Below are 14,044 nucleotides of genomic sequence, written 5' to 3' on the forward strand. Positions count from 1 at the left end.
CTCTGCTCATTTTTAAAACATGTCTTTAAGAAGCTTTTCCATGTTATCACAGATTTTCCTGTTGTTGTTAAATAACTCAGATTTGTATTTATAATGTTTAATGCACGATTGAGTAACCTTTATTATCTTGGAATGCTCTGAAACTTCACATTTGCTCCTACCCCCCATAGATGCCCACTGCTCTGTTCTTCTTTTGAAACATGTACAGCTCAGCAGCCTCACATAAACATTTTGGCAAAAGATAAACAAATAAAAAAAATAAATAAATAAATAAATAAAAATAAATAAATAAAAAAAAATTAAAAGTAAATTTCAAATTACTTTGTTTTACCACATATCTGAGGCTTCTTCTACGTTGCAACAATAGACTGGCTTAAAAAAAAAAAAACATAAATAAATAAATAAAAATCTTACATTAAACTTCTCTTATTTTGCTGAAATAACTATGATGACATTTTCCTCTTGTCAGAAATATACTGGTAAAAATGACACCACATATTTCTGTAATATCTGAAAGCAAAACTGCACTGGGAGCAAACATGAACAAACATGCTGTTATTTATGTGTTTACAATACATATAGATGTAAATATGGTAGCGCAGTAGTGTTATTTGTGTTTTGTGGCAGACGCTACAGTGCTTTTGCAGAGGCCCTGACTCCTGCACACGGGCTGAATAGGAATGAGGCTGTTTCATGTATGCAGAGCTGTGCCAGTGTATGGACTCAGGTAAACACTACGGTACATGTTTACTTCTCCTTGTGTTGTAAATATGTGCGTCCTGGAGATGCATTGATGTGAGGGCTCAAACAAAATTAGCATTAAACACAGTGGACCTTGAATGGGCCAGAGAGGTCTGTCATAATGTGCACATGAGGTTAGTACAGTTAATGCCCATATAAAGAAGAAAGGAGGAGAAAGAACATGTGTAGAAATAATACTATAGAGATATATAATTCAATGTGCACTATATAACTGTCCCCAGATAGTTTATGTTATTTAATCATGATCATTTTAAAATATAGGTAGGTCTGCAATATACATTTCTGACACTGATATGTGCTACAAAAACGCAGACAGGCCCACCTATCTCATTAGAAATGTTGAAATGTTAAGACATGTAATTGTAATTTGTAATTATTTTATTGAGTATTTTGTTCCAATATTGCTGGTTCAATTGAATGTTGAAAAGAAAAATAAATGAGCTTGCTGTTTTTAGTTGTTTAAAACTAATACTAATTGTTCAGAGACACACAAGCACTCAGTCAACAATAAAATATCCTCATTAATGTTCAATAATGGTCAAACCTTTATTTTGTGATTTATGAATAATATTGACTTGGGTCACAAAGGTTTGTGACTTTTAAAATATGGGTCCCCAGAAAAAAAAAAAAAAAAGTTTGGGAAACACTGGTAAAATGAAACATGTCCTCTTTTACACTTAAAGTTCCATACCTGGAGTTATGTTTTGTTGAATTCACATGCCTGAATATCATTTATTTTATTAGTCTGTCTGCATATCCAGTGCTCAAAATGCTCTGTTCCACCTTGTGATGTCATGAAGCAGTAATTTTCAAGTTAACAGCTACTTTTCAACTTTAGTTTAGTAGAGATTGGAAATTCCCAGGCTGAAATTATCCAAATGATTCTAGTGAAGGTGTGTGGAGTTTAAAAACACAGTGGAGCACTTCCTGTATTACCAGATGACATCACAAGGTAGAACGTAGTGTTTTCTGTTTGTGTGTTTGTTTGTAATGGGGAAACAAGATTATAACATAGATTAGAGTTTAGATTTTAGACCTTTATTGTCCCCAAGAGGAAATTCATTTCCACACACACAGAGCTCGTTTGGCACATACAGCAGAAACCCAACACACAGACACAGACAGACGGAGTGAGAGCGCTAAAGAACATAATAAATGTGGTGGGAACAGGGACTGATTTGACATACGAAAATGAACTAAGATGAGAACTTGAAATAGGTCTGTGGTATTCTATAAAAATCCACTTGATTACAGTCTAACATAAGGAAACTCAGTATCTCAGATCGAACCACACCATACTTCTATTCAGCCTTGAACGAGTGTAAAATCAATAGAGCCATGCATGACATATTTACATTAGGGCTCTGTCAGACCGCTATATGTTGGTCTATTTATAATGCTGAAAGGTGAAAGTATCCAACACCGGAGACTTACAGAGTGATGCTGAAAGGTCGCACAAGTTTGTTCAAGTTTTGTTCAATTCACAGTAAAATGTATTTGCATCTGCAGGGCATGGAATATGTTTGAGAAAGTTATGAGTACACTAACTCAATGTCTTCTCACTTTTACTACTACTACTACTACTACTACTACTACTACTAATAATAATAATAATAATGGTGATGATAATAATGTAATGCTTGTACAAAAAATTTGAAACTATTCAGGACCATGGACAGCGGCACATTTGTTATATCTGGTGTAAATATGGAATCAAACAAACACTACTGGTCAAAAGCTTTAGAACACCACACTTTTTCCAGTTTTTTACTCTTTACTGTTGACCAAAACATATTCTAAACTTTCGATTCATCAGAGGAGCCACCTTTGGCAGATGTAATATAATATAATATAATATAATATATATTCTCATAAATGTGTGGCACTTGTAGGTTGCTTGGCTTTCACTCTTCTGTCCAGTTCATCTCAAACCAGCTCAATGGGGTTTAACTGTGCTGGCCACTCCTAGCCAGGCTGGCACCACCAAGTGCCTCCGCTCAATTTCATTTCTCTCCAGCGACTAGATCAGGAATCAAAATACAATAGACGGTTCGTAAAAACCCCGGAAGTGCAAGTTCAGGCACCAGCCAATCAGCGAAGAGTCATATATTCAGTGTTGTCAAAGATTCCCGAGATCAAGGATTTAAAGCTGGAATAAAGAAAATGTTTGGTGAATTTTATCAAGGGGAAAGACGCTATTGCCCTTTTTCCTATGGGATTTGGGAAAAGCTTAATATACCAGTTAGCCCCATTAGTGGCGCATTACATTTGTGACTACCAAATAGCAGCAATTGGTTAAATCATAAAAAGTACCTGCCTACCATCGAGCGAACAAATTCTAACACTGCGAGGATGGTTTGTACTAAGAGAAATGAAGTAAAACCGGCTGATGAATCAGGCTAGGCCACTCCATGTTCTCAAGCTTACCATCTTGTTCTTTTTTCCTGAGGTAGTTTTGTCTTAAATTGAACTTCTGTTTTGTTATCTTTTGTCATTTTTTTAACCTCTGGCTGTTCAGTACTTACATTTGTACCATTCCAAGCTCTTCATTAGACTTGCACGACTTAAATTGCAATAAACAACTGGAAAAATTAGGGCGTTCTAAAACTTTTGACCGGTAGTGTATCTATATCCAAATTACAGGTCTAATTTGTGGAAAGGTGAGCCAGCATAAAATAAGAATGCATTTCTTTCAACATCTTTTTTCAGCAATAAAAATATACAAGTGAATAAAGGAAAGAAATAAGTTTAATGCCATTCTGTCATTAGCCAAAGGTCAACAACCCTTGGAGTCTCTTGACTTGAGAGCTGTATTAGAGGGAATTGTCATAAAAGTCAAGATGAATACAGAAATCATTATTACAGTATACAAGCACATAACACATGCTGGACAAAATTACACACACAGCCTGACAGAAAAAAAAAAAAAAAAAAAGAAAGAAAAAATACACAGATTCAATTTCATATTGTGGAACTAGTACACCTTTAAGTAAGATGTTGTTAATAATTGAAGTCAATCATGAACTGAATGGCTATTAACAATTTAAAATATTATTAAAAGTTCTCAGTACGTTGCATATAGCTGGAAATTGAAACTCTTGAAAATAAACTACAGCTGTCCCTCACTATAAAGTGGTTTACCTTTTGCAGATTTTTTTTTTGTCCAATTTTGCATGTTTTTTTTTTTTTTTTACAGCACGGTGATGGCTCATTGTGTTCCTCCCACTGCGATCCTGATTGACTAAAAGACTGTAGACCAGGGGTGTCAAACTCATTTTCACCAAGGGCCATGTTTGAATCATGTTTGTCATCAAAGGGCCGGTTATAAAGTTAAGACTGCAACTGTAACTGCAATACCTGTAATATACTGTTTATTTTTATGTTTTTTACCTTTTTATTATTTACTGGTACTCTTGCTCTTATTCAGTTTTACTAGTTTTATTGTCTTAATGAGGATGAGAAGAGTTAAGTAGAGCTTTACTTTATATTTCTATTGGATATGTTTTATCTGTATTGTGCAGAACTTGGGAAACTGTTTTGTTTATGAAATGTGCTATAGAAATAAAGTGGATTTGATTTAAAGGTTTAAGTTAAAACATTCACATTTCTCCTTCGGTAACATTCATGAAATAGTCGTCCTTCTGCATCAATTTTTCTTTTCTTGGACATTTTTGGCGGAATTTGATGAGTTTTGTCCTCTCTAGTGGTGAGATGCAGTCACTTCACAGGAAACAACTGCGGTGCATAATAATAAATTATTACTTTTAACCCCTTGTGGGCCACATAAAATGGCTTGGCGGGCCTTGGCCTTGCCACATGTGCTGTAGACCATTGTCAGTCAAATTTACATAAATGTTCAACTAGCAGTGTGACTCTGAAGTGTTGTATGTTGACAAGTTTTCCCTGACAAAACCCACAATGTCGATGAAATGTTCTGTATCGACAAAGGCTCCTGTGGTCACACCCAAAAGCAGAGGAAGATGCTCACCATCGCACAAAAAGTTGGACTTCTGGACATGCTGAAGAAAGGCAGAAATTCCACAGCTGTAGGCGCCATTACGGAATAAATTAATCTTCGGTTTGTTACATAAAGAAAGAGGAAAATAACATAAGGATGACAGCAGCAATAAGTTTTTAAAAGGATGCAAAAAGGATTGTAACTGTCCTGTCTGAGAAAAGTGTCTGGTGAGGGGTTTTACATCCTTAAAACAGATATAATAATAGTAAAATATAAAGCTGACTACTTTGCGGATTTCGTAGATTGAGTGTTATTTTTAGAACGTAACCCTCACGATAAACAAGGGACCACTGTATTAGCTAATGCAAACTGCTTCATCATAGCAACCTCAAGGAAGTGAGTATGTGTGATATGATGATTGAAATAATAAATGTAAGTATATTGGTTAAATTCTAATCTATCTGCTCTAATCATTTTAATTACTGAAACCACTTAAACTACCCAAAAAAAAAAACTCTTGCTGCATTCTGACCTAAGAAGCATGAACTTGTTGGAGCAATGAAATAAACTCCTTTAGTCAGTTTTCAAAGGCTTACCGAGCTCCACGTTGATAGATTTCAAAACCCCACTTCGTTTGTTACTGCCGAATGAAGACAGATCCAACTCACAGAAGTACAATTGCCCACAGCCGCCCTGGCATGGTCTCCCCCTACTGGTGTGCTCCCATGCCCGCTGTCCGCACACTGGTCTGGGCACTGCGGGGTTCCTCTCTCTGCCCGTGTCATTAGCCCAGTCCCCAGCATGTGGTCTTCTACTCCCCCTCTCCGTGACTGACTCCTCCGGACAGCAGAGGGAGCCGCACACTGGTCACAGCACTATCCTTTTGTTTCACTTTGGAAGGTCAACAACACTCGGACAGCCTCTGGACACTGGAGCTTTATTAGAGGGAATTGTCATAAAAGTTCAGAGGATTTTTATAGAAAGTTTTAGGCATTCAGTATTTGTGAATGTTTTTTTACTATCAGAAATTCTCTCATTTTGTCAAAGTAAAGCTGATCATTTTAAAGAGATAGTAGGGAACTTTCTGGATTTAGAAAATAGAATGAAATAGAATAGAAATACAGCAGAATGTACTTTCAAGTAGGGATGGGCATTCGATGAAATTTTCTTAATCGATCGTCGAGAGAATTAACGATCGATTATCGATTAATCATTAACGTTTTTATATTAAAATGATCATCATTATTATTACTATCTGCACTCCTAATCTGCATAAATAAATTTAACTTTACAACAAATAAACCGTAACCACTCTAGAGTCACATCAGCCCGTTTATTATAATGTGTTTAATTCAGTTTTGCGCAGCTCTCACAGAAACGAAACTTAAAACCGCATCGCTAATTTGCATAAACTAAGCGAAGATAAAAAATACAGCTCTTGTACGATGATGCAGTCAACTTCTGATTAAAAGACATGACTCAGTGGAATACAGGTTAGTGTGACCATATTTGCGTTTGTCAAAACCAGGACACCGTACGGGGTGGGAGGTGGGGACTCGTCATCGACATTGCACTACTCTCACCTGGTAAAACTTTTTCCCACTGGACACCGAAACATATGTGCTGCTTTGTACACTGTGCACATGGCCTCACAGTTGTCCCGACCGGAAGGGAAAGTGTGGAATTTCTTGTACAAGTCATCGTTAAATACACATATGCACTTCGGTACGTTGCAGACTGACCGACTGTTTGTGTCTCGCTCCTTCTGAGTGCAGAGAGCTACTTGTCAATTAAAATTTACGTAATCGATGAAATTCTTGATGATCAATTATCGATTAATCGACAAATCATGCCCATCCCTACTTTCAAGCATATTAATACATTTTATGCCATACTGTGAAACAACATTTGCACGGAAACAAGCAGGAAGAGGCCCTCCTCTAGACCTAATAAGAGTCAGGTTTGTGAAGATGCAAATGTCACAGTAAGAACAGGTTTTCCAGTGCAATACAAAAAAAAGTATGGTTAAAAAAAAAAAGTTACATACTATAATACCTGAAAGACACAGATTTTTTTTTAAATGCAACCCCACGCCACTTAGATATGTGGTCCTAAAACTGATACATATCCGATCTTTTGACATGTGACTTCAGTCTGAACGGTCAGGTCACATTCATCCCACCTACACGTCAGGCTCGGAGTCTAGTCACTGGAGGGAAAGCGGGGTTAGCGAGTTTATTCATAAACTCACTGATCACTGTATTCAGGCCAAATTGGAGGGGTCTTATCGAAAACGGGTGGTTTATGAAATGATTGCCAAAGAAATGGCCAAGCGCGGCTCCAATGTCAACAAAAAAAAAAGAGCCAGCGAGCCAAATACAAGGAGGCTAAAGGCTCAAACAAACAAAGCAGCAGTGGACATGTAACCTGTCCATTTTACGAATAACTGGACCGTATTTTGGGAGACAAGCCCCTTAAACACTGAGAATGCTCGTAGCATGTGACTTGTGCATAAGGGACACTTTTGCGGCATTTAAAGTTCACACTGGAGATCACATACAATACATTTAATTGGAAATGTGACTAACCTCGCAAGCAAAAATAGATTTCACAAAAAAATCCGAATTGAGCATTGAGCCCTGCAGTCTGAATGTAGCCTCATACTCAATGTTGTCAAGATCCATCATTCAGTCATTTTCTGTAGCCTTCTTTGGACACCTGTTTATTTTATCTTTATTCATTTATTTTCTTTTTTTTTTTTTAATATGTATAGATCTATCGGAAATGGTTTCCTTTTTCATATGCCTTCGAATTTTTGCCTGAATTAAATCAGACACTGCACATTTCCCCGCAAACCAGCTGAATACCCATTTTCCACTTTGATCATGTCTTCATAAAATATCATTTTGAAATCTGAATAAATATTAGAATTGCTTATATAATGTGGCACATTTGTTTTAATGCATGAATGTAAAATAAATGATATAAAGCCAGTATAAATAGCTTACATGTTAACAGTTGGCAGATTGCAGTGATTTCAAAACAACCAGGGCACGTATTTGGACTCAATGTGCCGCAACATTCGGCACCCCCAGGCTTCTCCCCAAGACCAGAGCATAGCGGGGGTTAAACCTTTGTTCATACAGAACACAGCAAATATAGCAAGTTTTTATCACAGCCAAATATGGATATCATCAGTTTACTTTTTAAACTTTTTATATAGAAACTGCAAATAAATTTTCCAAGGAAGTGATGCAAAAAAGCAAGACTAAAATCTAATAATTCTGAAGCTTTTACTGAAAAAGCCTTGAGATTTCTGGTCTTGAAACGAAATATGATAAAGCAATCTCACATTTTCAATAATATAGCAGTAGCTCTTCCCCATATCTTTGCCGAAATTGAGCAAAAAGTTTAAGATGAAAACCAAATTTGAAACATTTTGTCGAGTCATATTCATGATCTCTTGCTGTATTGTAAAGCTGTATATGCATAATCAGATTTTTTTTATTTTTTGTAACATTGTACAAATTCTTCCAACTGTGGAATAGGAGTAGTATTAGACCTAACTTTCTTCTAAGAACATGGTGTGGATGAGAAATGCTTCAGTGGTCTGACATTTCAGGAAATTAACTCCTACCATTTACCACTAATTACTTGGCTATAAATGTGCAAGTTACTTAATAAATAGTTAAAATGGTGGAAAAATGACTAGAATGATCATAAATGACCTAAACTAAAATTAACCTTTAATTAAACCTACACTTTAAATAGTGCAGTTTCTAAGCTCTGGTGCCAAGTGCTCCAAAGCAGTGGGTAATGAAGAACATTTTTATGATGAACTGCAGATTTGGTCCAAGAACATCAATAGAGTCCTCTAATGCCAATACGCTGTGTCCACTTATAGACACTGGCCTTTTTTTTTTTTTTGTTTTTTGTTTTTTTGGAACAGCTCAGAACAAACAAGGCTGTATATTAAAATGGTTTCTGACTGATTCTGTGTGAGATTTTGGTAAGTGCAGGGAAGATAACGTGATACTTTTATCAAATTACCCAATGCACCCTGTTCTTATGAGGTTTTCTACATTGTTTTTGTCTAAGGCCTCTAAGGACTTAGGAATTTCAAGACTTTATTGACAATGATCCATCAGCCGGCTTCACTTTGTTTCACTTTGTAGAAACCGATTGACCTCGCAGTGTTTGAATTTGTTCGCTCGACGGTAGCTCTTTTTTTTTTCTTTTTTCTTCACACAATTTATATATTTACTTTTTTTTTTTTTTTCCCTCTTCCCCTTTCTAGAAGAAGAAAAGAAAAAAAAAAAAAAAAAAAAAGGCAAAATAAAGCATGTTAGGGCATATGTGTCTTATTTGAAAAAGTCAATAATTGTGCTCCACTTCTTTTCACCCTTTGACCCTTATCTGTACTCTGCCTTTGTAATTGTGTCTGTTACTGCCTTTTGCCTTTGCACAACTCCTTATTTCTGGCACATGATATAAAGGCAGTATACAGTAACTTACAAATAAGGGTCAAAGGGCAAGTTTGAGCTCAGAATTTTTCACATACAAATATTTCTTCATTATAACAACAAGTTGTCAAATTTTGGAAGCCCTACCTATTATACTTTGTCTGGACAAAAAATCAAATTTGAAGCCATTTTTCTGTTTCACACTCTGGTGAGTTAAGGTCTTTTGCCTTTGTAGGGTAGAGTACCTGGCTGAAGGCTTTATCTATTGGGCTTGATTTAGGCTGACGGAGAAAGCTGCCCAGGCACAAGCCAAACATGCAAAGTAAAAAAAAAAAAACAACAACAAAAAAACTATATCACACAAAATTGACTCTTGTGATGTTTAAGTCATGCTATAATGTTACCTCCTCAAAACCGCACCTGGAATTGCATTTTGTTTCATTCACACATATCTGAATAACCCTTATCAGTCTGTCTACATCTCCAAAGCTCAAAACACTCTGTTCCACCTTGTGATGTCATGTAGTGTTAGTTTTCATGTTTACAGCTGCTTTTTACCTTTTGCTCAGTCGAGATTGGCAATTCCAGAGCTGAAGTCATCCAAATGATTCTAGCGAAGGTGTATGAAGTTACCACATGGCATCAAAAGGTGGAACAGAGTGTTTTCTGTTTGAGAGAAGATTTGTGTTTGATAAACATGTGTGAATGAAACTAAAAACAACTCCAATTATATTTGTGATGAGAAAACATTATAACAGACAAGTCAAACTCAGGCCCAGGGGTCAAATTTAGCCCCCGATATGATTATATTTGGCCCGTGAGATCATATCAAATATGTATTAGAACTGGCTCACTATAGATACGCTATTTAAAATTTTGCTATTATTTTATGTTATGGTTGTTCTGGATTCAGTTTTTAAGCAAAACTATTATTAAACATTAATTTTAATAAGGAAAGGTTTAACATTACATATCATGAAAGAGGGGAAACATGCAGATGTTGTTGAAATGTTTCAATAAATATTTTGTTTGACCCACGACTTAGTTCCAGTTTTTAATTTTGGCCTTCTGTGAATTTGAGTTTGACACCCCTGCATTATAACATAGATCAAAATAGCACAATATGAGCTTTAAGGTACATTTTTAACCCCTCTTATAACTATTACAACTGTTATTATTAAACCTACTATTTACCCCATAGAGAAATGCAACCTGGACACCACAGTACAGCCTGGGGACCCCTCCAAAGATCTTGAGCTCGGTTTGATCAGGGCTACAGTTGCTGGAGGATTTTTACCTGCATATTTTTGAATCAACTTGGTGCTTGCGGTGATGTGCAAATGCAAACTACAGCCAAGACAGCAAAATGGATGGATCAAATGGTATTCAAGAGCCCTTCGCCCTAGCAAGCAATGTAACAAGCAAGCCTAAAAAAGTGCCCAGTGCCTTTTGACTCTACCTCCGTGCTCTCCTTTGTTATACATCTCTATTTTCTATCCTCTTTCCTATCTCCTGTCTCTCCTTAACAAGAAAATCACTGTCAAATTGGTGGCAGTAGTTATGTAATAGAGCTTCACCCCAGGATTTGTCTCAGCTGAGTGAGAACAAGACTCTGACAAGACTGCTCACTCTGTGGACATTAGCATAATCTCCTGAGAGCCGTTTGACCCAGTGCAGACAGAGCCCTCTCACGTATGCTAGAAATCACTATAAGATTTAAAAGGCGCATAATACTGTAATTTTCTGATCTATGTTATAATGCTGTTTCCTTATCACAAACACCCGGAGTTGTGCTTTGTTTCATTCATACACGACCATAGACTGTATGAAAGCGAGTGTGACGTCACCCAAAGCAATGCTGACGGTTACAGGATATAAAATATATAGTCTGAATAGGATTTTTTTGATGGACAAAATAGCGGAAAAAGAAAAAATATCAGGATCATGTAGAGCGGGTTAATACGAACATTTTAAGACAAAAATGACGAGGCTCACTGCAGCAGTTACAGAGAGGGGCGACAAGATCGCCCCTCTCAAAGGAGGAGATACAGACCACAGATGTTAAGACACGAAAGCTCCTGACCATGCATGGAGGGTTCCATCCCAAATCCAGCACCCTGAGACTGTACGCAGGCCGGAAGGAAGGGGGCCGAGGACTAGTGAGTGTGGGAACCACTGTCCAGGATGAAACATCCAAGCTCCTTGAGTACATCAAGGACAAGGCCCCGGCAGATGAGGTGCTCAGAGAATGTCTCAGACAGTGGGGTCCAGAGGAAGAGGTGCTGGAGGGACCATCATGGCAGGACAAACCCCTACATGGGGCGTACCACCGGAACATAACTGAAGTGGCTGATATCAAGAAATCCTACCAATGGCTTGAGAGGGCTGGTCTGAAGGACAGCACAGAGGCACTGATCCTGGCTGCTCAGGAGCAGGCCCTGGGCACTCGAGCAATAGAGGCCCAGATCTACCACACCAGACAAGACCCACGGTGTAGACTGTGCAAAGAGGCTCCTGAGACAGTCCAGCACATAACTGCAGGGTGTAAGATGCTGGCAGGGAAAGCATACATGGAGCGACATAACCAAGTGGCGGGCATAGTGTACAGAAACATCTGTGCAGAGTACGGGCTGGAGACCCCAGGATCAAGGTGGGAAACACCTCCAAAGGTTGTGGAGAATGACCGAGCCAAGATCCTGTGGGACTTCCAGATACAGACTGACAGAATGGTGATGGCGAACCAACCAGACATAGTGGTGGTGGATAAGAAACAGAGCAGAGCCGTGGTGGTTGACATCGCAATACCAAGCGATGGTAATATCAGGAAAAAGGAACACGAGAAGCTAGAGAAATACCAGGGGCTCAAGGAAGAGCTGGAGAGAGCCTGGAAAGTAAAGGCATCAGTGGTGCCTGTGGTGATCGGAGCACTCGGGGCTGTAACCCCCAAACTGGAAGAGTGGCTACAACAGATACCGGGAAAAACAATGGACATCTCAGTCCAGAAAAGTGCAGTACTGGGAACAGCAAAGATACTGCGCAGAACTCTCAAGCTCCCAGGCCTCTGGTAGAGGACCCGAGCTGAATGAGGGTGAGAGACCAACCACCGTGGAAGGTGAGAAACACATTTTTTTTTTTTTTTTTTTAAATATATATACACACACGGTCTATGCACATAACACACAAACCTTGCACATTTAGACTGAGTTCTTCTCTCAAACAGAAAACACATATTTTGTGTCTTATATACAGTATACAGTCACCCCATTTACATGAGAGCTTTAATTCCAATTAAAAATAGTTTAATTCGGAATAAAAATTAATTCCGCTTTAAAAAGAACATGTAAACACTTAATTCCTAATGATTATTCGGAATTAAACTTATTCAAAATTAAACTTAAATCTGAATTAAGTGGGTGGTTTATTCCAATTTTAAAGCAGAATTAACTTATTCCAGCCTGAACTGGAGCTGCTCCCGCTGTTTCAGGAGTCTGGGTTTGAACCACTCTTCCCCAGTTTGTGTGGGCAAGGGAACAGCGGTACGCATCCCCATGTGTAACAACAAACCGAGATGATAAAAAAGCCAGTAGCAGCTGAAGTGTGTGTTTTCTTCCAGTAGAGGTAAATAAGTGCATGTCCCTGTCCAATCAGAACCCTCCCCACCCCCAGACATTGAGCGGATTTAAATAAAGTCGATTTAACATGTTTTCCATGTAAACCTTAATTCCGAATTATTATTTCCATGTAAACTTGAAGGAGAATAATTTCATTCTGAATTAATTAATTCTGAAATTTATAAATATGAATAATAAAAAACATCATGTAAACGTGGCCAGTAAGTTGTAAGTGAAATGCAAACTTGCCTTTCTTTCTTCGAATTGTGTCATTGTTTAAAAGGGTTTTGGCATTACAAGTACTTTTACTTCAGCCTAAACCCTTTCGGTCATGATCCATGGGGTTGTAGCCTATGTGTTTTTTGTTTTGTTTTTTTTAATCAAATTTTTAGTGACAGTCAAATAGAGATGGCAGTTTCAAATCTCAAATGTACAACAATTTTCTTTCTTTTTTTTTTTCCCCCTTATTCTGTTAAAGATACAAAGTAAGAAAATTAAGTTAAATAAAAAAAAAAAAGAAAAAACAAATAATTGAACACGTGAGTAGCAGTGGACAGGGATTCCTATGTTTTGTTTTATTTTGTAGTGCTGCAAAATGACTGAATAAAAAAATATTAATACTACTACCCCACTCATGACACCATCTTGTGACACCCTGAGTGCTCCACTGTGTTTTTAAACTCCATACACCTTCATTAGAATCATCTGGATCATTTCAGTCCTCTCTCAAACATGTGTGAATGAAACAAAACACAACTCCGGGTATGTTTTTGATGAGGTAAAAGCTCACATGAGTCCATTTTGCGTGATGTAGGATCTTTAAAACACGACATAATTGAGTACGATATTGCCGTTTCTTACTGTAATGTATGTAGATGTAAAATATAAGTGCTGAGCATGACTATAATGACCTGTCAGAGCCAAAGTATTCTCCTGGTCCCCCACTGTGATTCAGCGGCAAAATGGACCACAGTTTTGATCATACCTGACCTCATTTCCATATGGTGCACCTTGATACAGGCCGCGCACTGTCTTCCCAGTATTAAAATTTCTTAAGAGTACGGGTGGCACCAGACCTCGGCAAGCTGCTTTGTCTTTTCCTACCATATGGCATCTTGACAGTGTTTTCCTCACTAATTAGTCTTTAACACACATGCCAAGTCCAAATGACGGTAATGTTGGTGCAGCGTGTGGGTTTCTTGTTGCATCAGAAATGATATGCAGCTTATTAACAAAGGGAGAGACTGAGC

This window comes from Boleophthalmus pectinirostris, unplaced genomic scaffold (genome assembly GCF_026225935.1).
Source record: "Boleophthalmus pectinirostris isolate CB_2022bp ecotype Guang Dong unplaced genomic scaffold, ASM2622593v1 HiC_scaffold_19, whole genome shotgun sequence".
In the NCBI taxonomy this organism is placed as follows: Eukaryota; Metazoa; Chordata; class Actinopteri; order Gobiiformes; family Gobiidae; genus Boleophthalmus; species Boleophthalmus pectinirostris.